The following is a 23,153-nucleotide window of genomic DNA, read 5'->3' as shown; positions in this document are numbered from 1 at the left end:
CTAAAGATTAAAAAAAAAAAAAAACGGAATCCTAAAGATTGACAAAAAAAAACTAGAACCTAAACATTGACAAAAAACTGAAACCTGAAGATTAAAAAAAAAAAAAAACTGAATCCTAAAGATAGACAAAAAAAAACTAGAACCTAAAGATTGACAAAAAAACTGGAACCTAAAGATTAAAAATAAAAACTGAATCCTAAAGATAGACAAAAAAAAAACTAGAACCTAAAGATTGACAAAAAAAACTGGAACCTAAAGATTAAAAAAAAATGAATCCTAAAGATAGACAAAAAAAAACTAGAACCTAAAGATTGACAAAAAAAAAAAAAAAAAAAAAAAAAACTGGAATCCTAAAGATTAAAAAAAAAACTGAATCCTAAAGATAGACAAAAAAAAACTAGAACCTAAAGATTGACAAAAAAAACTGGAACCTAAAGATTAAAAAAAAATGAATCCTAAAGATTGACAAAAAAAACTAGAACCTAAAGATTGACAAAAAAAAAACCTAAAGAAAAAAAAAAAAAAGAATCTAAAGATAAAAAAAAAACTGACCTAAAGATAGACAAAAAAAACTAGAACCTAAAGATTGACAAAAAAAACTGGAACCTAAAGATTAAAAAAAAAAAACTGAATCCTAAAGGTTGACAAAAAAAACTAGAACCTAAAGATTGACAAAAAAAAGAAAAAAAAACTGGAATCTAAAGATTAAAAAAAAAACTGAATCCTAAAGATTGACAAAAAAAACTAGAACCTAAAGATAGAAAAAAAAACTGGAACCTAAAGATTAAAAAAAAAAAACTGAATCCTAAAGATTGACAAAAAAAACTAGAACCTAAAGATTGACAAAAAAAACTGAATCTAAAGATTAAAAAAAACTGAATCCTAAAGATTGAGAAAAAAAACTAGAACCTAAAGATTGAGAAAAAAAAACTGGAACCTAAAGATTAAAAAAAAAAAACTGAATCCTAAAGATTGACAAAAAAAAAGAACCTAAAGATTACAAAAAAAACTGAATCCTAAAGATTGACAAAAAAACTGAACCTAAAGATTGAGAAAACTGAACCTAAAGATTGATAAGAAAACTAACCTAAAGATTGGCAAGAAAACTGGAACCTAAAGATTGGCAAGAAAAATTGAACCTAAAGATTGACAAGAAAACTGGAGCCTAAAGATTGGCAAGAAAACTGGAACCTAAAGATTGACCAGAAAACTGGAGCCTAAAGATTGGTAAGAAAACTGGAACCTAAAGATGGCAAGAAAACTGGAGCCTAAAGATTGGCAAGAAAAATTGAACCTAAAGATTGACAAGAAAACTGGAGTGTAAAGATTGGCAAGAAAACTGGAACCTAAAGATTGACCAGAAAACTGGAGCGTAAAGATTGGCAAGAAAACTGGAACCTAAAGATTGGCAAGAAAACTGGAGCCTAAAGATTGGCAAGAAAAATTGAACCTAAAGATTGACAGAAAACTGAGTGTAAAGATTGGCAAGAAAACTAGAACCTAAAGATTGACCAGAAAACTGGAGCGTAAAGATTGGCAAGAAAACTGGAACCTAAGATTGGCAAGAAAATGGAACCTAAAGATTGGCAAGAAAAAGGAACCTAAAGATTGACAAATGAAAAATTAGTACCTAAAGATTGACCAGAAAACTGGAGCCTAAAGATTGCAAGAAAACTGGAACCTAAGATTGAAAAAATCTGGAACCTAAAGATTGACCAGAAAACAGGAGTCTAAAGATTGGCAAGAAAACTGGAGCCTAAAGATTGGTAAGAAAACTGGAACCTAAAGATTGGTAAGAAACTAGAGCCTAAAAATTGACAATAAACTAGAACCTAAAGATTGACCAGAAAACTGGAGCCCAAAGATTGGCAAGAAAACTGGAACCTAAAGATTGGTAAGAAAATGGACCCTAAAGATTGGCAAGAAAACTAAAGTGTAAAGATTAACAAGAAAGCTGTAGAAGAAATGAGTAACAAAAACACTCTCTTGAAAACTAGGAGTGATTAAAAAAAAATATTTTCAATATTTAACTTAGCCGGTGATTATATAGCTGCAACTCTGTTGCTCGACAGACAACTCTACGGAAAAACTCGCCAGCGATCGCTACACAGGTTGCGGGTGTGCCCAACAGCGCCATCTGTCGACCAGATACCCAGCTCTCATGTAAACAAAGACTCAATTTTCTCTCTGTCGAGGTGTCGACAAGACGTACTTTACTCGCTGTTGCTAAACTGGAGTTTTTCACATCTAATTGGTGAAGTACTATATTCTAGTTTTGAGCTTTCGCTGTGCAGGGTTTTTCTTCACACAAATCCTTGAACTCTTTTTGATATCGGATTCTTTGTTGATGACTTTTTGATCGTTTTTTGGAATTTCCCTTGACCAATTCAAAATGGCTGACCCTTCACAAGTCCCCTAATTTAGGAAATGCAATGCTAGGGACTGTTCTAGGCGTCTTCCAAAGGCTTCTATCGACCCTCACACTGTTTGTTCCAATTGTCGGGATAAAACCTGTCAATTGGAAGATCGGTGTGAGGAGTGCGTTGGCCTTTCGGAATTCGATTTTATCGAATTTCAAAAGTACACACGTAGGCTAGAGAGAGATAGAGTTAGGAGAAGTTCTTCTCGTTCTATTGATATATCCTCTCCTCATGCCCCACAACCTATTCCTTCCCCTGTAGTGGTTGCTCCTAACCCCCCTCCTGGCACTCAGGAACCATCGATGGCTGATATGATGCGTGCCATCCAGGCTCTGGGTGAGAGAGTTGAGTCCCTTGCTAGTGACCGTAATCATCTCATGGCGGATGTGAAGGAGCTTAAGTGCCAAAGTGCAGTGGGAAGTGCTAAAGTGCCAAGTGATAGTGTTGTGGACAGTGTTGCGCTTGAGGGTTCGTCTGTTCGTGCCTGTCGTCCTCCTACTCCGGGACCTCTTGCAAGCTCCCAAGTCCAGGGGAGAAGCAATGTCGTACGACGCATGGGTTCGAGAGGCTTTAATCAGCGAACAGACGTTCCCTCCGTGGTATCGGGCGTATCTACCCAAGATCGCTCCTACCTAACTAAGACGAGAGAGCCCATTTATACCTCGTCTTCTGAAGGTGTTTCTCGCAAGAAACTTTGGACCAAGGTCTCACGACCGTTAAAACGTAAATCGGTCCCTTCAGCACAAGTCCAACGGCCCGGTTGTAGCCACTGGGTCAGTTCGGACTCGTTGCCGTCGTCCGATGACTGCTCACCGCCTAAGAGAGGCAAAGCGGTACCGCTTCAGACAGTAACACCGTCTGTCGCCGCACCTGCTCCCGTAGACCCTAAGTGGTCTCTACTGCGAGACATGCAGTCTAAACTTACGTCTCTGATGCAGGACTTTCGTGCGGAGAAGGTTGCTGCCGTACCAGCTAGTGCAGTACCTAGCCTACAACCCTCCACGCGATCGGTTGTGCGTCCTGTGGACGCTGAGGTAACCTTCTCACGCACACCAGTTGAGAGAGTTCCTCCACCCATGCGTTCCAGTGTGATCTGCCAGCTGCATGTTGACGTTAAGCGACGCACGGAGGTTGCTGTTGACGTTCTGGATGTTCAACAACCGTCAGAGTTGCTTTGTTTTGACGCGGTGCGTCAACCTCCGCAACCCAGTGTGGTTTCCACTGCGCACCCACATCAGTCTAGACAGTCTGGAGTAGACGCTGTGCGTCCCCGCGCTACCATGGTTGTTGCCAGCTCACAGACAGACTGGGCAGCAGTTCCATGACGTTGCGTCCGGCTCAGTCACGCATGCACCAGTGCGACCGGACTCAGCGAACCAGCCGTTACCCACTCCGTTGCCGTTTCCTCATCAGTTGTCGGATGAGGAACTTTCTGATGATGATGTTGCTGCACATATAGATGAACCACAATCAGAATTGGACGAGCCTAAGTCTACTCAACCCTCTTTGGACTTTAGAAAAGTTTTTGCCATTTTCAAAGAGCTGTTTCCTGACCAGTTTGTTTCTGTGGCTCCTCGTTCTCCACCTTCAGAGTTTGTTTTAGGCATGCCGTCTACCACTCCTGCCTTTACTAGACTCGTCTTCGCATGCTCGTCCAAGAGAGCTTTGCGGGTGATAGGAGAATGGTTGCAGTCCAAGAAGAGTTTAGGGAAGACAGCCTTTGCTTTTCTCTCTTCTAGATCGAGCGTCTGGTATGCCACGGGAGAAGTTCTCGGCTTGGGAGTTCCTGCCTCTGCCCAGGGCGACTACTCAAGTCTTGTAGACTCTCCCCGCCGCCTTGCCATGAGACGCTCAAAGATATGTTGGTCATCATCGGACCTGGACCACCTTTTGAAAGGAATCTTTAGGGCCTTCGAAGTTTTTAACTTCTTAGACTGGTGTCTAGGAGCCCTAAGCAGGAAGATCTCATCGACAGATAAAGAGACTTCCTTGCTCATTATGTCCTGCATGGACAAGGCCGTACGTGATGGGTCTAATGAGCTTGCTGCATCATTTGTGTCCGGAGTCCTAAAAAAGAGAGAAAATCTCTGCTCATTCCTTTCTGCTGGAGTTACACCATGCCAGAGATCTGAGCTTCTCTTTGCTCCTCTTTCCAAGTGCCTTTTTCCAGAAGTCCTGATTAAGGAAATAGCCGCTTCGTTAGTGCAGAAGGACACTCACGATCTTGTTGCGTCCTCAGCTCGCAAAGCTCCCCCTTTGCCTACCTTGTCAGCTAGACCAAGGATGGACACTCCAGCGTCTCGATTTATTCCGCCCTTTCGTGGCAGAGCCTCCAGCAGAGGAGGTGCTCGTGCCGAAGGGAAACGAGGGAAGAAGAAAGGATCCAAGTCCTATAAGGGCAGAGTCTGACTGCCCGCATCTTCAGACAGCAGTGGGAGCCAGACTCAAGAACTTCTGGCAGACCTGGGAGAAGAGAGGCGCAGATGCACAATCTGTGAAGTTGCTCAGAGAGGGGTACAAGATCCCTTTTGTACGGAAACCCCCTCTAGCAACGTCTCCCATCGATCTCTCTCCCAGGTACAGAGAGGAAGACAAGAGACGAGCCTTGAAACGGGAAGTGTCTCTTTTGCTAGAGAAGGGAGCGGTGGTCAAAGTCTCGGACCTTCAATCTCCGGGATTCTACAACCGCCTCTTCTTGGTTTCAAAGAAGACAGGAGGGTGGAGGCCGGTGCTAGACGTCAGTGCTCTGAATGTCTTTGTCACAAAGCAGACGTTCTCCATGGAGACCACAAAGTCAGTCTTAGCAGCGGTCAGAAGGGAAGACTGGATGGTCTCGTTAGACCTAAGGGACGCCTACTTCCACGTCCCCATCCACCCGAACTCCCAACCTTTTCTGAGATTCGTTTTCGAAAAGGTGGTCTACCAGTTTCGGGCCCTGTGCTTTGGCCTAAGCACAGCTCCTCTTGTGTTTACGAGGCTGATGAGGAATGTAGCCAAATTCCTCCATTTATCGGACATCCGAGCCTCCCTTTATTTGGACGACTGGCTTCTCAGAGCCTCTTCCAGTCGTCGCTGTCTGAAGGATCTAAAGTGGACTCTAGATCTGACCAAGGAATTGGGTCTCCTTGTCAATATGGAAAAGTCGCAACTGGTCCCATCCCAAACTATTGTGTATTTAGGGATGGAGATTCACAGTCTAGCTTTTCGGGCTTTTCCGTCGGCCCCCAGAATAAGCCAAGCCCAGTTATGCATCCAGAACATGCTGAAGAAGGAACACTGCTCAGTCAGGCAGTGGATGAGTCTGGTAGGGACGCTATCATCCCTGGAACAATTTGTGTCATTAGGAAGACTACACCTCCGTCCTCTTCAATACCATCTAGCTTTTCACTGGAAAAAGGACAAGACGCTAGAAGCGGTCTCGATCCCCATTTCCGAAAAGATGAAGTCTTGTCTGACTTGGTGGAAGGACAGTATCAACCTAAGAGAGGGTCTTCCCCTGGCTGTTCAGACTCCCAACCACGTTCTCTTCTCGGACGCATCGGACGTAGGCTGGGGCGCGACATTAGACGGTCGGGAATGTTCGGGACTGTGGAACTCGAGTCAAAGGATCATGCATATCAACTGCAAGGAGCTGCTGGCAGTACATCTGGCCTTGAAAAGCTTCAAGTCTCTCCTTCGAGGCAAAGTGGTGGAAGTGAACTCGGACAACACCACTGCCTTGGCGTACATCTCCAAGCAAGGAGGGACCTACTCACTGACGTTGTTCGAGATCGCAAGGGACCTGCTCATCTGGTCAAAAGGTCAAGACATAACACTAGTAACGAGGTTCATCCAAGGCAACTTGAATGTCATGGCAGATTGTCTCAGTCGGAAAGGGCAAGTAATTCCAACAGAATGGACCCTCCACAAGGATGTATGCAAGAGACTTTGGGCCACTTGGGGCCAACCAACCATAGATCTCTTTGCAACCTCGCTGACCAAGAGGCTCCCAATATATTGCTCACCAGTCCCAGACCCAGCAGCAATACATATAGATGCCTTTCTCCTAGATTGGTCACATCTAGATCTATACGCATTCCCACCGTTCAAGATTGTCAACAAGGTACTGCAGAAGTTCGCCTCTCACGAAGGGACAAGGTTGACGCAAGTTGCTCCCCTCTGGCCCGCGAGAGAATGGTTCACCGAGGTACTTCGATGGCTAGTAGACGTTCCCAGAAGTCTTCCTCTAAGGGTGGACCTTCTACGTCAGCCACACGTAAAGAAGGTACACCAAAGCCTCCACGCTCTTCGTCTGACTGCCTTCAGACTATCGAAAGACTCTCGAGAGCTAGAGGCTTTTCGAAGGAGGCAGCCAGCGCGATTGCTAGAGCAAGGAGAGCATCCACCCTTAGAGTCTACCAATCGAAGTGGGAAGTCTTCCGAGACTGGTGCAAGTCAGTCTCTGTATCCTCGACCAGTACCTCTGTAGCTCAAATAGCTGACTTTCTCTTATACCTGAGAAAAGGACGATCCCTTTCAGCTCCCACTATCAAGGGCTACAGAAGCATGTTGGCATCGGTCTTCCGGCATAGAGGCTTAGATCTTTCCAACAATAAAGATCTTCAGGACCTCCTTAAGTCTTTTGAGACCACGAAGGAGCGTCGTTTGGTTACACCTGGTTGGAATTTAGACGTGGTACTAAGATTCCTCATGTCAGACAGGTTTGAGCCGCTACAATCAGCCTCCCTGAAAGATCTCACTTTAAAGACACTTTTCCTGGTATGCTTAGCCACAGCTAAAAGAGTCAGTGAGATTCATGCCTTCAGCAAGAACATCGGATTTTCGTCAGAAAAAGCTACATGTTCGCTACAACCATTCGTAGCAGCGAGTGCAGTAGTGGGTGAGGGCTCAACCACTACAATTCCCTAATTCCATACCCTTTTAATCTTTCTCTTGAAATGTTTTTATTGTTGTTTTTTGGGTTGTCCGGAAGGCTAAGAAGCCTTTCGCATCCTGGTTGATTTGGCGGGTGGTCAAAGTCATTTCTTGAGAGCGCCTAGATTAGGGGTTTGATGAGGTCCTGTTGTATGGGTTGCAACCCTTGATACTTCAGATCCTAGGGGTCGATCAGCATCCTAAGAGGATCGCGAGGCTCCGTAAGGAAGATGTACTTAAAAGGCAGAGTAATTGTTCAAGTCGACTTCCTTACCAGGTACCTATTTATTTTGTTTTTGTTATTTTGATAACTTCTAAAATGAAATAAAAAACTCTTAGCTCATAAAAGTGTAAACATATATTACTGGTCTCTACCCACCATCCTGGGTGTGAATCAGCTATATAATCACCGGCTAAGTTAAATATTGAAAAATGTTATTTTGATTATAAAATAAATTTTTGAATATACTTACCCGGTGATTATAAATTAAATGACCCTCCCTTCCTCCCCAATAGAGATGCAGTGGGACGAGGAGAAAATTGAGTCTTTGTTTACATGAGAGCTGGGTATCTGGTCGACAGATGGCGCTGTTGGGCACACCCGCAACCTGTGTAGCGATCGCTGGCGAGTTTTTCCGTAGAGTTGTCTGTCGAGCAACAGAGTTGCAGCTATATAATCACCGGGTAAGTATATTCAAAAATTTATTTTATAATCAAAATAACATATTTCAATAAGTACACAGAGTAGCTCCTTAGATCAAGGTGTGTAGTGGATAACTCCATATACACAGGATTGCTCTAAATAATTCCATGGACGATGTAGTGCTCCAAATAACTTGAAAATCAAGGAATGTTCTAGAGAACTTCAATAACCAATGAGTGGCCAAGACAACCCCATAGAAGTGTTCTAAATAGCACTAAAGGCTACAGTATCCAGAATAACTTACAAGACCAAGAAGGGTTCTCAATAACTTAATGGACAAAGCAATAAGGCCAACATAACTCCATGGAAAAAATATTGTCCTGAATAAACCATTGTGTTTTCCATAGTTCTGCAAACGCGGGAATATTAAAACTGGAAAATCAAATAAGTGCCCCAACTATCTACGGACTGCAGAATTGCAAGGGCCCGTGGTTGCAAGAGCCCGTGTTTGGCCAGAAGGAAGAGGCAATCTTCAACAACAACAACAACACCAACAACAGCAACCAGTGCCCCAAATAGCTTATTGAACCAAGAGTCCCCTTAACTCCATAAATAAGGATTCTCAGATTACTGTATAGACTGATGAGTATTCCAAATAACCTAAGAATAGCCAAGTAGAGCCGGAATTTCTCCACTTTCCATGGCTAGGGAGTTTCTCAAAGAACTCCATGGACTAAGGAATGTTACAAATGAACTATTTAGCAAATCAGAACAAAGGTGTATGACCACGAAAAATTGGTAAATCAAGGTATTAACCAATAACAAATCTTTGTCCAGAAAAAAAAATATAAAACAAGAGATACTCTGCAAAACCTTTTTAAATTGAAAGTTCCCAAAAAAGGACTGAATACTAAATGGTCACCATCTTGATATTTTATGTGGCTAACTGGTTTTTATCTAAGGAGCAATCCCCAAAGTGTGTGTGTGTGTGTGTGTGTGTGTGTGTGTGTGTGTGTGTGTGTGCTACTGTTCGGGCTTGTTTCCAGAAATGAAATATTGTACAGTTATCTGCTTCACTAAATGGTAAACATACAATCCGTCTGGTCAAATCATATTAGAATTAAGTAGCATAAAACTGAGAATTATAAAAACTTTCTGTAGTCCTGATAAAACAAGGCACTAGCAATATTTCTATACCACGTATATATACGAAATTAAATGTTACAGATAAAATATTAAATGGATGACAGTACATTAGCAACTGTGAGATATTATAAATGAGGCTTAATCTGAGAATTAAATCAACTTTTTCTATAGTCCTGATAAAAGAAGGCACTATCAATATTTCTATACCACGTATATATACGAAATTAAATGTTACAGATAAAATATTAAGTGGATGACAGTACATTAGCAACTATGAGATATTATAAATGAGGCCTAATCTGAGAATTAAATCAACTTTTTCTATAGTCCTGATAAAACAAGGCACTACCAATATTCCTGTACCTCGTATATATACGAAATTAAATGTTACAAATAAAATATTAAGTGGATGACAGTACATTAGCAACTGTGAGATATAAATGAGGTTTAATCTGAGAATTAAATCAACTTTTTCTATAGTCCTGATAAAACAAGGCACTAGCAATATTCCAATACCACGTATATATACGAAATTAAATGTTACAGATAAAATATTAAATGGATGACAGTACATTAGCAACTGTGAGATATTATAAATGAGGCTTAATCTGAGAATTAAATCAACTTTTTCTATAGTCCTGATAAAACAAGTCACTATCAATATTTCTATACCACGTATACATACGAAATTAAATGTTACAGATAAAATATTAAATGGATGACAGTACATTGGCAACTGTGAGATATTATAAATGAGGCTTAATCTGAGAATTAAATCAACTTTTTCTATAGTCCTGATAAAACAAGGCACCATCAATATTTCTATACCACGTATATATATATATGAAATTAAATATTACAGATAAAATATTAAATGGATGACATTACATTAGCAACTTTGAGATATTATAAATGAGGCTTAATCTGAGAATTAAATCAATTTTTTCTATAGTCCTGATAAAACAAGGCACTAGCAATATTCCAATACCACGTATATATACGAAATTAAATGTTACAGATAAAATATTAAATGGATGACAGTACATTAGCAACTGTGAGATATAAATGAGGCTTAATCTGAGAATTAAATCAACTTTTTCTATAGACCTGATAAAAGAAGGCACTATCAATATTCCAATACCACGTATATATACGAAATTAAATGTTACATATAAAATATTAAATGGATGACAGTACATTAGCAACTGTGAGATATTATAAATGAGGCCTAATCTGAGAATTAAATCAACTTTTTCTATAGTCTCGATGAAACAAGACACTACCAATATTCCAATACCACGTATATATACGAAACTAAATGTTATATATAAAATATTAAATGGATGACTTACATTAGTGAGTGATATCTAATAAATGAGACTTCTATTGAATTTAGTATGGCCAAAGATATCATAAGACTGAGATGGTGACCAAAGTTGTTTAGTAGTGATTCATTAATATTTCAAATTTTGAATAAAGTACTGTCAACTTGATTTTACGCTTTGCTCTTTGTTGAAATTTTCAAATACAAAAAACTGACAGTAGTGTTCACGACAATTAAGTGATAGTAATCAGTATAATATAAAAAGAAAACTATATGGCAGTAGAACTTAAAACAGCTAATTTTAACAGATTGATTAATCAATTCTATATGGCAGTAGAACTTAAACAGCTAATTTCAACAGATTAATTAATCAATTCTATATGGCAGTAGAACTTGAACAGCTAATTTCAACAGATCAATTAATCAATTCTATACGGCAGTAGAACTTAAACAGCTAATTTCAACAGATTAATTAATCAATTCTCTATGGCAGTAGAACTTAAACAGCTAATTTCAACAGATTAATTAATCAATTCTATATGGCAGTAGAACTTGAACAGCTAATTTCAACAGATTAATTAATCAATTCTATACGGCAGTAGAACTTAAACAGCTAATTTCAACAGATTAATTAATCAATTCTATACGGCAGTAGAACTTAAACAGCTAATTTCAACAGATTAATTAATCAATTCTATACGGCAGTAGAACTTAAACAGCTAATTTCAACAGATTAATTAATCAATTCTATACGGCAGTAGAACTTAAACAGCTAATTTCAACAGATTAATTAATCAATTCTATACGGCAGTAAAACTTAAACAGCTAATTTCAACAGATTAATTAATCAATTCTATACGGCAGTAGAACTTAAACAGCTAATTTCAACAGATTAATTAATCAATTCTATACGGCAGTAGAACTTAAACAGCTAATTTCAACAGATTAATTAATCAATTCTCTATGGCAGTAGAACTTAAACAGCTAATTTCAACAGATTAATTAATCAATTCTATATGGCCGTAGAACTTAAACAGCTAATTTCAACAGATTAATTAATCAATTCTATACGGCAGTAGAACTTAAACAGCTAATTTCAACAGATTAATTAATCAATGTCAAGTTAATTATAACCTCATTTTAAGCTGTTCTACAAAAGAATTTTGAAAGATTAATTCTCCCCACATAAAACCATGACAGTAGAACTTAAACAGATATTTTCAATAGACTAGTTAAAAATATTAAGCTAATTATAACCTCCCTGTAAGCTGTTCTACAAAAGAGTTTTGAAAGATTAATTCTCCCCACAACTAAAACCATGGAAGGTATAATTTTTCTTCTTGATGTCAAGGATGCTAAAGTCCACTTGCACAGTAGAACATAAATTTTCTTGAGATAAAAGGACATCATTATATCGGCAGTTGGTCATTTTGGTAATTTCAGCTTTATCCTGAAAAAAAAGTATTCCATGAATTAAATATTCCTCTTACAATTTAGGAAAAAACGATGATATAATAAGTAAACTCAAACATAAAACTAAATATCAAATAAAAGTGATGAGAAGGCAAAAGAATTGATGAAAATTCATGAAAATTAACATTAATGTAAAATTCTTTGGATATGTGTTATTTTCCATTGAACCTGGAACTCTTGGTCTACTGACAGAAATAGTTATATTTCAGTGCTGGAAGGAAAATTATAATATTAATCAAATAAGCCTTGTCATCGTAATCAAGCAGCTGGACTTAACTCAAACATCATACAAAGGGTCCCTGATCAAATCAGTTAATGAACGACTCAAGTTCGGGGAATATGGGAAGTGAAATACTGGACTTATAAATAATCAATATTGTTCTTATTTTTCTCAGGCAACATTACAATTATTTGATGAATATCATACTACAGGTTTAAAACATATTCTATGGCACTAGGGCAGAGTGTTCAAAATATGTGAGCCATGAATATATACTATCTAATCTGATATTAGCTATTGCATTATTAATAAGATTTTTGAGAATTTACCTTTTGAGAAATATTTTGTATATATAGAATGACCCGAAATATAAAACTGATGAAGGAAAGTAATGACAAAATATATGACCATCTCACAAAAAGAATTTGAGAACAATTTCACTTTTAAGAAAGGTTCTGCAATGCTGTACATTTTCAGATGGCACTGTACGATATATGTTCAACTCTATACTGTACACTGTACTTAAGCCCCCTTATATAGATATTCATTACCTACTCTGCAACCTAACTGAGGTGTAAATTTCTGAGAAAAAAACTTATCTTGAAAGTGATGTCAGTTTAATCTTACAGCTTCCATCCCTGTTATCAGCCTTGAGGTAGATATGATTAATTCAATCTTGTGCCATTAACATCTCTTTAGCTTTCATCGCCTTTTCATATTATTAAGGGAACCCGGTTGCCCCTTGATGTGAGTTTTGTTTACTGGCTTCGGCTTTAGGATATAAAATTTGTAGATAAATAAACGCATCTGAAATAAAGAAAACATTTTAATCCAAATGTTCTTCACCGTCAATATCCATAACCAGACACTCATAACAATTAATTCAAAACATGAGAGTTCCTTTTTAGTATTATCCATTAGAATAACTTCATACTTTGGAGATTAATGTAACAGACACTTTAGAACCTTCGACTTCACCATGTTGTGATGCTGTTCAATACAAACATCTGAGGGAATAAAAATTATAATAACCTGATTTTGTGAAAAACAAGAATAAGACAAAGTTCAGCTTGGATAATCATCTGCATCTATAATAATTTAGCAACCCCCAAGAGAGATTAGCTCACCAAACTTTCAACGAGGGTCCATAATGAAACATGTGTATATTCAAGACCACACTTGTTGAGTGGTCATCAAAGGACACAGAGAGAAGGTACATAGGCTCCTGTGGGTAACATCTTGCAAATAGTGGGGTGTAAAAGTAGTCTGACGTCGCCAAACGCCCGCTTATAGGACCTGCACCACAGAGAAGTTTTGTTTGAACACTAGAAATGTGATTACGCCCCTAACACCATGAGCTCTGGGTCTACGACCATGTCATGGAGAGTCAGGATTCAAGGCACGGTCAATGACCTACCAAATTTAGGCAGATATAGTATTCTTTGTAACTCTCCTTTTGATCCTGCCTGTGCTATCGAACAAATGTTTGACAGGAGGGTGAGCTCCCAATAGGCATTTGAGATATCACCTCACCGCTCTCACAGGAGTAACAGGTGATCAAAATCATGGGTTATGTCACTGAGACTCAAAATCCTAAGCTTCAGGTATCCTCCAACAAGTGATTGGGTATGAGGAATGCCTGCCCTAGCGGGAGCAAGCATGTCTTCCACCTCTACCTACTCTGCCACTAGGTACTTCTTCTGCTGTACAAATGGTGGAGGAATTAACCGCACTGAGTTTCCAGCGCTGAGAGAGTTCGAAGGTCCTGCCACATGGAATATTTCCTTCATTGCTCCCTTCACCATCCTAGACCATAAAAACTCAATCCTGGTCTTTCTGGTTCTCTGGGTATGACAGAAGAAGCCAAGGCCAGTGTCCTTCCCTTTAGGAGGAGAGTAAGATAAATCACTCAGTCCATTCATTTTCCTTATGCAAGCCAAGATCTTCATAAAGGAAGGATCCGACTCTCTTTGATTGGTGGCAGAGGTTTTCGGGCTAACTGTTAAAGGCAGTACACCATCAGAGTGTTCCAATTCTGCGTCATTGGATTCATCCAACTCCAAACCCATAGTAGCATGGGTTGGGTCAGGTTTGTCAACAACCACCCTGATAGGGGAGGTTCAAGCTGATCATAAGAAGCCTTTGAGTCTAGAAACCTCTGGTGCCTAGACGAGCAATCCGGAGGTGAAGGTGGATTCGAAGAGGGAGGAGGAGGAGCATGCCTAGATACAGGACTCGCATAATAAGGATCCATGGATGGGCTGGAACTTCCAGGAGATCCAGACACCAACAGAGGGATATCAATAGGTTGAGAATGGGCTGCAGATGGTGGCACTGGAACAAAGTCATCAACCACTCATTTCACAGCATTCACGAGCTCAAGGAACCACGGTGCATCCTTTGAGGGCATCGGCATGGCCACAGCCTTCCTTGTGGACATTGGGAGAAACTAAACAAGATCTTAATCAACAGTAAGAGCTTGATTGCCAACCTCGCTGTGTGTGGTTGCTAAGTGGCCAACAACGCACATGATTCCACTGCCTATTTAGGGACTGATCATTCATATGCTAAATCAACGTGAAGTTCTGAGCGAGTACTTGAGAGAAAGAGAGCCGTTCTTTAGAGAAGGAACCCACAAGCTCCAAGGAAGGCCACAACTGATGCAAAGCGTCAAGGAAACTAGACTGCTATGCGTTCAGGGACACTGCCGTTTTGCTTGGGGAAGCAATGGGGTCCACTGAACCTGATGTTGTCCAGGGGTCAAACGGCCATCACTCTTGCTTGACCGCTCTTCGCAGGATGCCAACGAGCCAAGTCAGTGGGAAGGGAAAAAGACACAGTAAAAACAAGTTGGGATTTCTTAGACTTGTAGGGTAGGGTAAGGTAAGCTATGCTAAGGTAAGGTAAGGTAAGGTAAGCTATGCTAAGGTAAGGTAAGGTAAGGTAAAATAAGGTGAAGTAAGGGAAGCTAAGGTAAGGTAAGGTAAGGATAGGTAAGGTAAGGTAAGGATATGTAAGGTAAGGTAAGGATAGGTTAGGTAAGGTAAAGATAGGTTAGGTAAGGTAAGGTAAGGTAAGGATAGGTTAGCCAAGGTAAGGTGAGGTAAGGTAATGTTAGGTGAAGGTAAGGTAAGGTGAGGTGAAGGTAAGGTGAGGTGAAGGTAAAGTAAGTTGAAGGTAAGGGTAGGCAAAGGTAAGGGTAGGCAAAGTAAGGTAAGGGTAGGCAAAGTAACGTAAGGGTAGAGAAAGTAAGGTAAGGTAAGTTTAGGTAATGATATGAAAGATAAGGTAAAGGTTAGTATAGGTAAGAGCAGGGAAGGTAAGGTTAGAGTACAGCAAGGTAAGGTTAGGTTAGGTAAGGTAAGGTAAAGATAGGTAAGGTAAGGTAAAGATAGGTTAGGTAACATAAGGTAAGGTAAGGATAGGTTAGCCAAGGTAAGGTAAGGTAAGGTCAGCTAAGGTAAGGTAAGGTCAGCTAAGGTAAGGTAAGGTAAGGTAAGGGTAGGTTAGTTGTGCAAAGGTAAGGTAAGGGTAGGCAAAGTAAGGTAAGGGTAGAGTAAGTAAGGTAAGGGTAGAGAAAGTAGGGTAAGGGTAGAGAAAGTAAGGTAAGGTAAGTTTAGGTAAGGGTATGAAAGATAAGGTAAAGGTTAGTATAGGTAAGAGCAGGGAAGGTAAGGTAAGAGCAGGGAAGGTGAGGTTAGAGCACAGCAAGGTAACAGTAGGTTAGGTAAGGTAAGGTAAAGATAGGTTAGGTAAGGTAAGGTGAGGTAAGGATAGGTTAGCCAAGGTAAGGTAAGGTAAGATAAGGTAAGGTAAGATAAGGATAAGTCAGGTAAGGTAAGGTAAGGATAAGTCAGCTAAGGTAAAGTAAGGTAAAGGTAGGTTAGTTGAGCGAAAGTAAGGTAAGGGTAGGGAAAGTAAGGTAAGGGTAGGGAAAGTAAGGTAAGGGTAGGGAAAGTAAGGTAAGTGTAGGTTAGGGTAGGTAAGATAAGGTAAAGGTTAGTATAGGTAAGAGTCGAGAAGGTAAGGTTAGAGCACAGCAAGGTAAGGATAGATTAGCTAAGGTAAGGTATGATAAGGTAAGGGTAGATTAGCTAAGGTAAGGTATGATAAGGTAAGAATATGTTAGCTGAACTAAGGGAAAGGTAGGTTAGCTGAACTAAGGGTAGGTGAGGATAGCGTAGCTAAGGTCATAGCTGGAACAAAACTTCTAGAATACTGTGTGGTATTGTGCCTTATGATGGAGAAGGCATGACTGTTAGAATCAACTGTATACCTAGTACTACGTACAGGATATTATAATTTAGCAAAATCTGAGAGCACTGGATGATCTGAATTATTTAAAGGTTTGTGCAACATGCATAAAAAAAACTTACTGAACAATGTTGCTAGAGCTTATCTCGATCAGATATAAAAAAAATTAATAGACCACAAGTTTCTATTTTAACAACTTTTTATAAGAGTCAAGGACTAAACATGCAAACAATTCTCAAAACAAGTTGGAATAAAGAAATTAGAGCATTTACTAAGGAAAGTCTGATTACCGAAAATTGTATAAACCTTTCTCAATAAGCCTATTTTTGTGAATTTCAATTAAAAACAGACTAAATGTTCTGGTCAAAATAAATTTACAATCAAGAATCATAGCTTGAATTCTAAACTTGTATATAGTTTAAGATACATCATCAATACAAAGATCTGAATGTTGAGGAGACACTGTCTTCTTTCTACTTACATTCATACTTGAGTTTTTTTAGGTATATATTCCTGCCCCATAATTTTCACCAACCCTTAATTTGGGCTAGATCTCTATTAAGGGATTCTGCAACAGGAGGTTTATATTCTAGAGATGGAATTGATGCATCGAGAGTAGCATCATCTGCAAATGCAAAATGCTTGTTTTTAAGGGCAAACACTATACCATGTCTAAAGGAGGACAAGAATACTACCCTGAGGAACGCTTGATATTACATTCCTATAATCACCATGAGGCCTATCAATAGCTGCTCTCTGCAATCTATTACTAATAATAATGTTGGGAAAAAGAGTCAAGAGGCCAACTAACTCCCATCTCTTTAAGTTTGAAAACTAATACCAAGCGAATAGTACGGTCAACGGCAGGTAAGATAGAGGTAGTTGGGGTAATACAAGTAAAACATGGGTAGATAAGGTCAAATATGGGTAGGTAATGTCAAGTATGGGTAGGTAAGGTCAAGTAGGGGTGGGTAAGGTCAAGTATGGGTAGGTAAGGTCAACTGTCGGTAGGTAAGGTCAACTGTCGGTAGGTAAGGTCAACTGTCGATAAGTAAGGTCAAATGTCGATAGGTAAGGTCAACTGTGGGTAGGTAAGATCAATTGTGGGTAGGCAGGATCAATTGTGGTTATGGAAGGTATGGGTAAGGAAGTTATGGGCAGGTAAGGTGAGGTTGGGTTAGATTAGGTAGAGAGAGTCAAGGTTAGGTTAGGTAAGGTAGAGGGAGTGAAGGTTAGGTTAAGTTAGGTAGAGGGAGTCCAGGTTAGTTTAGGTTTGGTGGAGGAAGTCTAAAGGTTAGTTAAGCTTAGGTAAATGGAGTCAAGGTTAGGTTAGGTTGCGGGGGCCACGGTTAGGTTAGGTAACGGTGGGTAAGATAAGGGCGGGTAATGTGAGGTTAGGTAAGGGGACAGTAGGTAATCTAAGGGTGGTAATTTATGGGTAGGTAAAGTGATGGTAAGTAAGATATGAGCAACAAAGGTAAGAGTAGATTAAGTAACGATAGGCATGTTGAGGATGGCTTAGGTATGGAGAGGTACGATAAGGGCAGAATTGGCAACATAGGACAGATAAGCTTAGGCTAAGAAACATCACTGTCATTTACGTAACTTCTATACATCTTCAATTATCTTCGGATACGTCCCTGATTATACACGATATCTTTGGATAGTCGTTCCGGGGGTTGGAACCCCGTGATACCTGACGGTAATTCTCTTGTCATATCCCTCGCAGAAATATTATACAGTAGGAAGCAGCCGAAGGGAACTTCCATCAGGACGACGTGGCTCGAGCCCAAAAATAGATTTTTCCTACGTCCAAATCCTTTTGTTGTTAGGTGTGTGCCAATTACGATTGACAACCCATATGAACCATGTTTTCTCTGACTGATTAGATCTTTAGAATAAATTCATTTTCTCATAATTCCTGATGATGAAATTCATGTTAACTCAGGATCTCCACTACTCAAAACTCTTGTTTCTTAGTTAAGTCATTCAATAATTCTTAGACACAGCAGTTTGTAATAACACAATGTCAAAACTACATAAATTGTAAAATTATCAGGTTATGTTCAAAACTATAGTTGTAAATTTTGTTTACATAATTTACATGTGTTTTATTGCATTTTTAATCATATTAAAAAAATCATGATACATGCTATGCCAGTCTATACTGCTAAGTCTATTTTTCGAGTCCTTGGTCTCGAAAAATTGTAGCCTATAAAATTCACATTTTCTTTTTCAGGCTAGCTTCACATCAAGAAAAAAGACCTCTTTAACTGTAACATTATTTGAACATCAATGAACTTATTACACATTAGGGAAACCCTTACCTTCACATTAATGGGAAACGGGAGAATTGTTCCACAAAATCCAATACATCGGTGTTCCTTGTTGACAAAAGGGAGACATCACTGTTCAAAACATTCAACTCTTTCTTCTTCTTCCATTTTAGTAGGAGATCTGAACCCTTCTTGGAGCCGATGTACTCCCCTGTAAATATGATATAAAATAAAATATTAAAATATTAGATCTAATCAATATAGTTAACAAATTTTGATGTTAGTCTGTTATTAAATAACTCCTTCACCGAATGTTATGTTAACTCCCCAATATTCAACTCCATTTTACACTCGTCCACCAGAAAGGTTCCAAAATGTTCAGCCAAATATAACACTTTATCACTTATTTATTCTACAATCTCAATCATCTTAGCCATCATCTTTCATTAAAATCTGTACTGAATTAGTGGTATAAATGAGCACTGGGAACTCGTCGTAGTAGTAAGGTTCATAGTGGTTGTTATTGAAAGATATTCTAAAGAAGAGAAAGGAGATTCCTGCTGCATAAAAAATGCAGTAACTGGGACTATATTATTCTATATTTATTCGACCTATAAAAAATGCAATGTAATATATGTTAGTAGTGAAAACGGCAATAAATCAGCAGCAAATTATATTATAAAAACAATTTTCATTGATTTCGTAGGGGTTTAATTGTGGTCTACTTGAAAAAAAATCAGGGTTTTGCCGTTATAGATACCTTACAAGGAAGCTCTATATGTGAGATATAATATACTATTCATGAAGATAACTGAAATGCATTTGCCATAAGAACTCGATTCACTCCGCACACATGACCTGCCTAACGAAATTTGACCTGAAATAATAATAATTTGTCACAGAGTCTCCAATATCAGAGGAATTATTAATCTATAAATCTTTAAAAAGAAATTTACAGAAAATATTCAGAATATACAATTTCAATACAGAATATTAGCTTGGAATAGAGTTCAGTGATTTAATAATGTAATTTTTTCAGGATTGATACATACACTTTTGTTAAAGCTTTGAGCAGATGAAATCTCAAATTAGATATCACACTGAATTGAAAGTTATGAAAATATAGTAATCTCAAATGACAAATTTGAGTAATAGTCGGTATTGAGAAGTGTATATTCTAGTTAGATGCTAAATTCGAATTTTAATTCCCCCCTAAATCTGCTAATAGGGCTTTGGCTGCAGACATTACACACGCGCGCGCACACACACACACACACACACACACACACATATATATAACGGATTTTGAGCGAAGCGAAAAATCTATTTTTGGGTGAGATAGCCATGTCGTCCTGATGGAAGTTCCTATAGGGTAGCTTCCTAGGGTATATTACAACTACGGCGATATTCCCAGAGAATTTACCTTAAGGTACCAGAATTCTAACTCCTGGAGCGAGTATCCCTCGTGAAAGGGATATCGCGACATATCAGAGGACGTATTCTAGACACGTCACATGGCAATCTACTACCTAAATAGAGATTCGTCTCGTAAGAGGGAGATTGACGAGATACGAATTCGGGAAGAAAAAGGGGGGAGCCGCTCCCAAGGCCTCCCAATCCCCCGATTCGTATGCGTGCCTGGCGCCAATCCTGGCGCCATCTGTATTCCTTGTAGCGTACACGAGGTGCTACAGATACTGTATGTAGGGAGGGGTCCTACAGTCCTTTCTTAGAAAGGCAAGGGCGGGTCCATCAGGACGACATGGCTATCTCACCCAAAAATAGATTTTTCGCTTCGCTCAAAATCCGTTTTTTGGGCTCAAGCCATGTCGTCCTGATGGAAGTGTACTAGAGCATTACTGTATCTGTGGATTCTCAGAACGTGCCGTACTCCCCGGAGATATTTATTCCCGGTCGACTAGACCTAGAGACCTAAGATGTTACCGTTATACATCTTTTCAACTAACTATAAACTATGTTAGAGCTTCCTGCCCCCTACAGGGAAGAGTCCTACTAGACTCTGGAAAGTCTCGAAGAGTACATATATCTATGTATGAATCTCAGGCAAGCTAATATAGTGGCCTCGCCCTATATTAGGTAAAGCATAGTTTGTATAGAACTACTGCGTCAATATATTGACCAGTCATCCGCACAATACTTGTATTGGACAAAGGTTTATATCCGCATAGGAAGAAACTAATAAAACCGCCCTCGTCCCTTTATGGGACGGAGTCCTCCCATTAGGGGACTTACATAAACCAATGCAACATAGCTTGCAAAACAGAACAATTCTATCAGAATTATCCCAGATAAGATACATAGAATTTAAATGCTCAATTATACCAATAAATTGACACAGGTGAAAGAGACGCAAGGTTCTCAAGAACAAGTTTATTGACAGATAATAAACAGACAGGTTAACAACAAATATATATATTTATATAAAAGGGGATAACCCAAAACTTTAAGCATAAGTATGATAGTAAACAGAACTTGTTTATCTGAAAGAAAAACCATTAAACACCACTTTAATGAGATACCAAGGTATCAAGTCATAAAAAATCTGTATTACAAATCAATCACATTAGCGTTAGAAACGCTTGGCACACATGTCTAAACTTATGCGAGGTTCACCTTTGAAGGAAGGAACAGTCTGTATGGGCACTTGGTGCCCTCATTTTAGTTTGTAGTACAGTATGTACCTACACACTCACCCTGGACTTAATCGTCCCAATTAAGATCACTGTTCCTCGCAGAGTTAAACAGTAGGGTTAACTACACGACCCACTGCTACCACAGATCTCTTAAGTTCCTCTACTTGCTTCGCATAGTGGCGAAAGAACACCCTGGAAGATTTCCAGCCCGTGTATGAACGGAGATGTTCAAAATCCATACAATTAAAGAAATTTAGGGATGAGGCAACTTTCCTCGGATCGTGACCTGCGGGTGTACTGTCAGGATCCGCTCTGCGAATAAAATATGTCATTTTCGCTCTGAGTTGATTCAGAGATAAATTTGAGCCTGATGTTTCTCCCCTGAATAGTTGACTACCCTTGAAGTCTGAAGTTCTACGAAGATAGACCTTTAGGCATTCTACTGGACATAGAGATGCATCTTCTTTCAGAGGGCAGATTCTCCAGGGACCCCACCTGTTGGTGGGTAACTCATTCTTGGCGAGAAACGTAGGATCCGGAAACAGGTTCAGCTCCCCCCCATCCAGGAACTGAACACGACCTGCCTCTCTCGAGAGGGCTACGATCTCACTAACCCTGGCCCCGGACGCGAGTGCAAATAGGAAAATAACTTTTTGCGTTAAATCCTTTAACGCACATTCTTCATTGCTCAACAGGGAGGCGAAATGAAGAACTTTGTCTAAAGACCATGAAATGGGCTTTGGAGGTGCTGAAGGTCTGAGCCTAGCGCAGGCTTTCGGAACTTTATTAAAGATCTCGTTACCTAGGTCGATCTGGAAGGCAAATAAAATGGGTCTCATCAACGCCGATTTACATACTGAAATCGTGTTAGCTGCCAATCCTTGGCCATGGAGGTGGATGAAGAAAGATAAGCAGAAGTCTGTTGAGATCTCCTGCGGATTCTTTGCCTTTACAAAGGCCACCCACTTTCTCCAAGATGACTCATATTGCCTTCTAGTCGATTTGCACTTGTATTCCTCTAGGAAGTCTATGCTAGCTCTCGAAATCCCGAAACGCTTTCTCACCGCTAGGGCGAGAAAATCATGAGCTGCAGGGTCTGGGTTTTCTGTAATGAAGCGCAGACAGTCGACTTCTGGACTCGCTGGGTCAGAACTGGATGTGGTAGCGGCACGAACTTCATCTGTAGTTCCAACGCCAAGGGGAACCACATACTGTTCGCCCACTTGTGGGCTACTATTGCCGCTACCCCCTTGAAGGATCTCAGTTTGTTGAGGACCCTCAACAGAAGGTTGTGAGGAGGGAACAGATAAATCCTGGACCACCTGTTCCAGTCGAGGGACATTGCGTCCACTGCTTCCGCTAAGGGGTCCTCGTACGGGGACACGTACAGGGGCAACTTCTTGTTGTCTTTCGTCGCAAAGAGGTCTATTTGCAGTTCTGGGACTTGATTCAGAATGAAGGAAAATGATCCTGCGTCTAAGGACCATTCCGACTCTATCGGTGTGAACCTGGATAGAGCGTCCGCTGTCACATTGCGGACTCCTTGAAGGTGAACTGCCGACAGGTACCACTTCTTCTTTTCTGCCAATCGGAAAATGGCTAACATCACTTGGTTGAGAGGTGGTGACCTCGACCCTTGTCGATTCAAGCATCTCACAACCACCTCGCTGTCTGTCACCAATCTTATGTGGATCGAGTGACGCGGGGAGACTTTCTTTAAGGTAAGGAGCACTGCCATAGCTTCTAGAAAGTTTATATGAAAGGTCCTGAATAGCTTGGACCAAGTCCCCTGGACTTTTTTCCGATGAGAGTGACCTCCCCATCCCTCC

Source organism: Palaemon carinicauda, chromosome 17, assembly GCF_036898095.1.
Source record: "Palaemon carinicauda isolate YSFRI2023 chromosome 17, ASM3689809v2, whole genome shotgun sequence".
Taxonomy (NCBI): domain Eukaryota; kingdom Metazoa; phylum Arthropoda; class Malacostraca; order Decapoda; family Palaemonidae; genus Palaemon; species Palaemon carinicauda.
Note: the sequence above shows the minus strand (reverse complement) of the source record.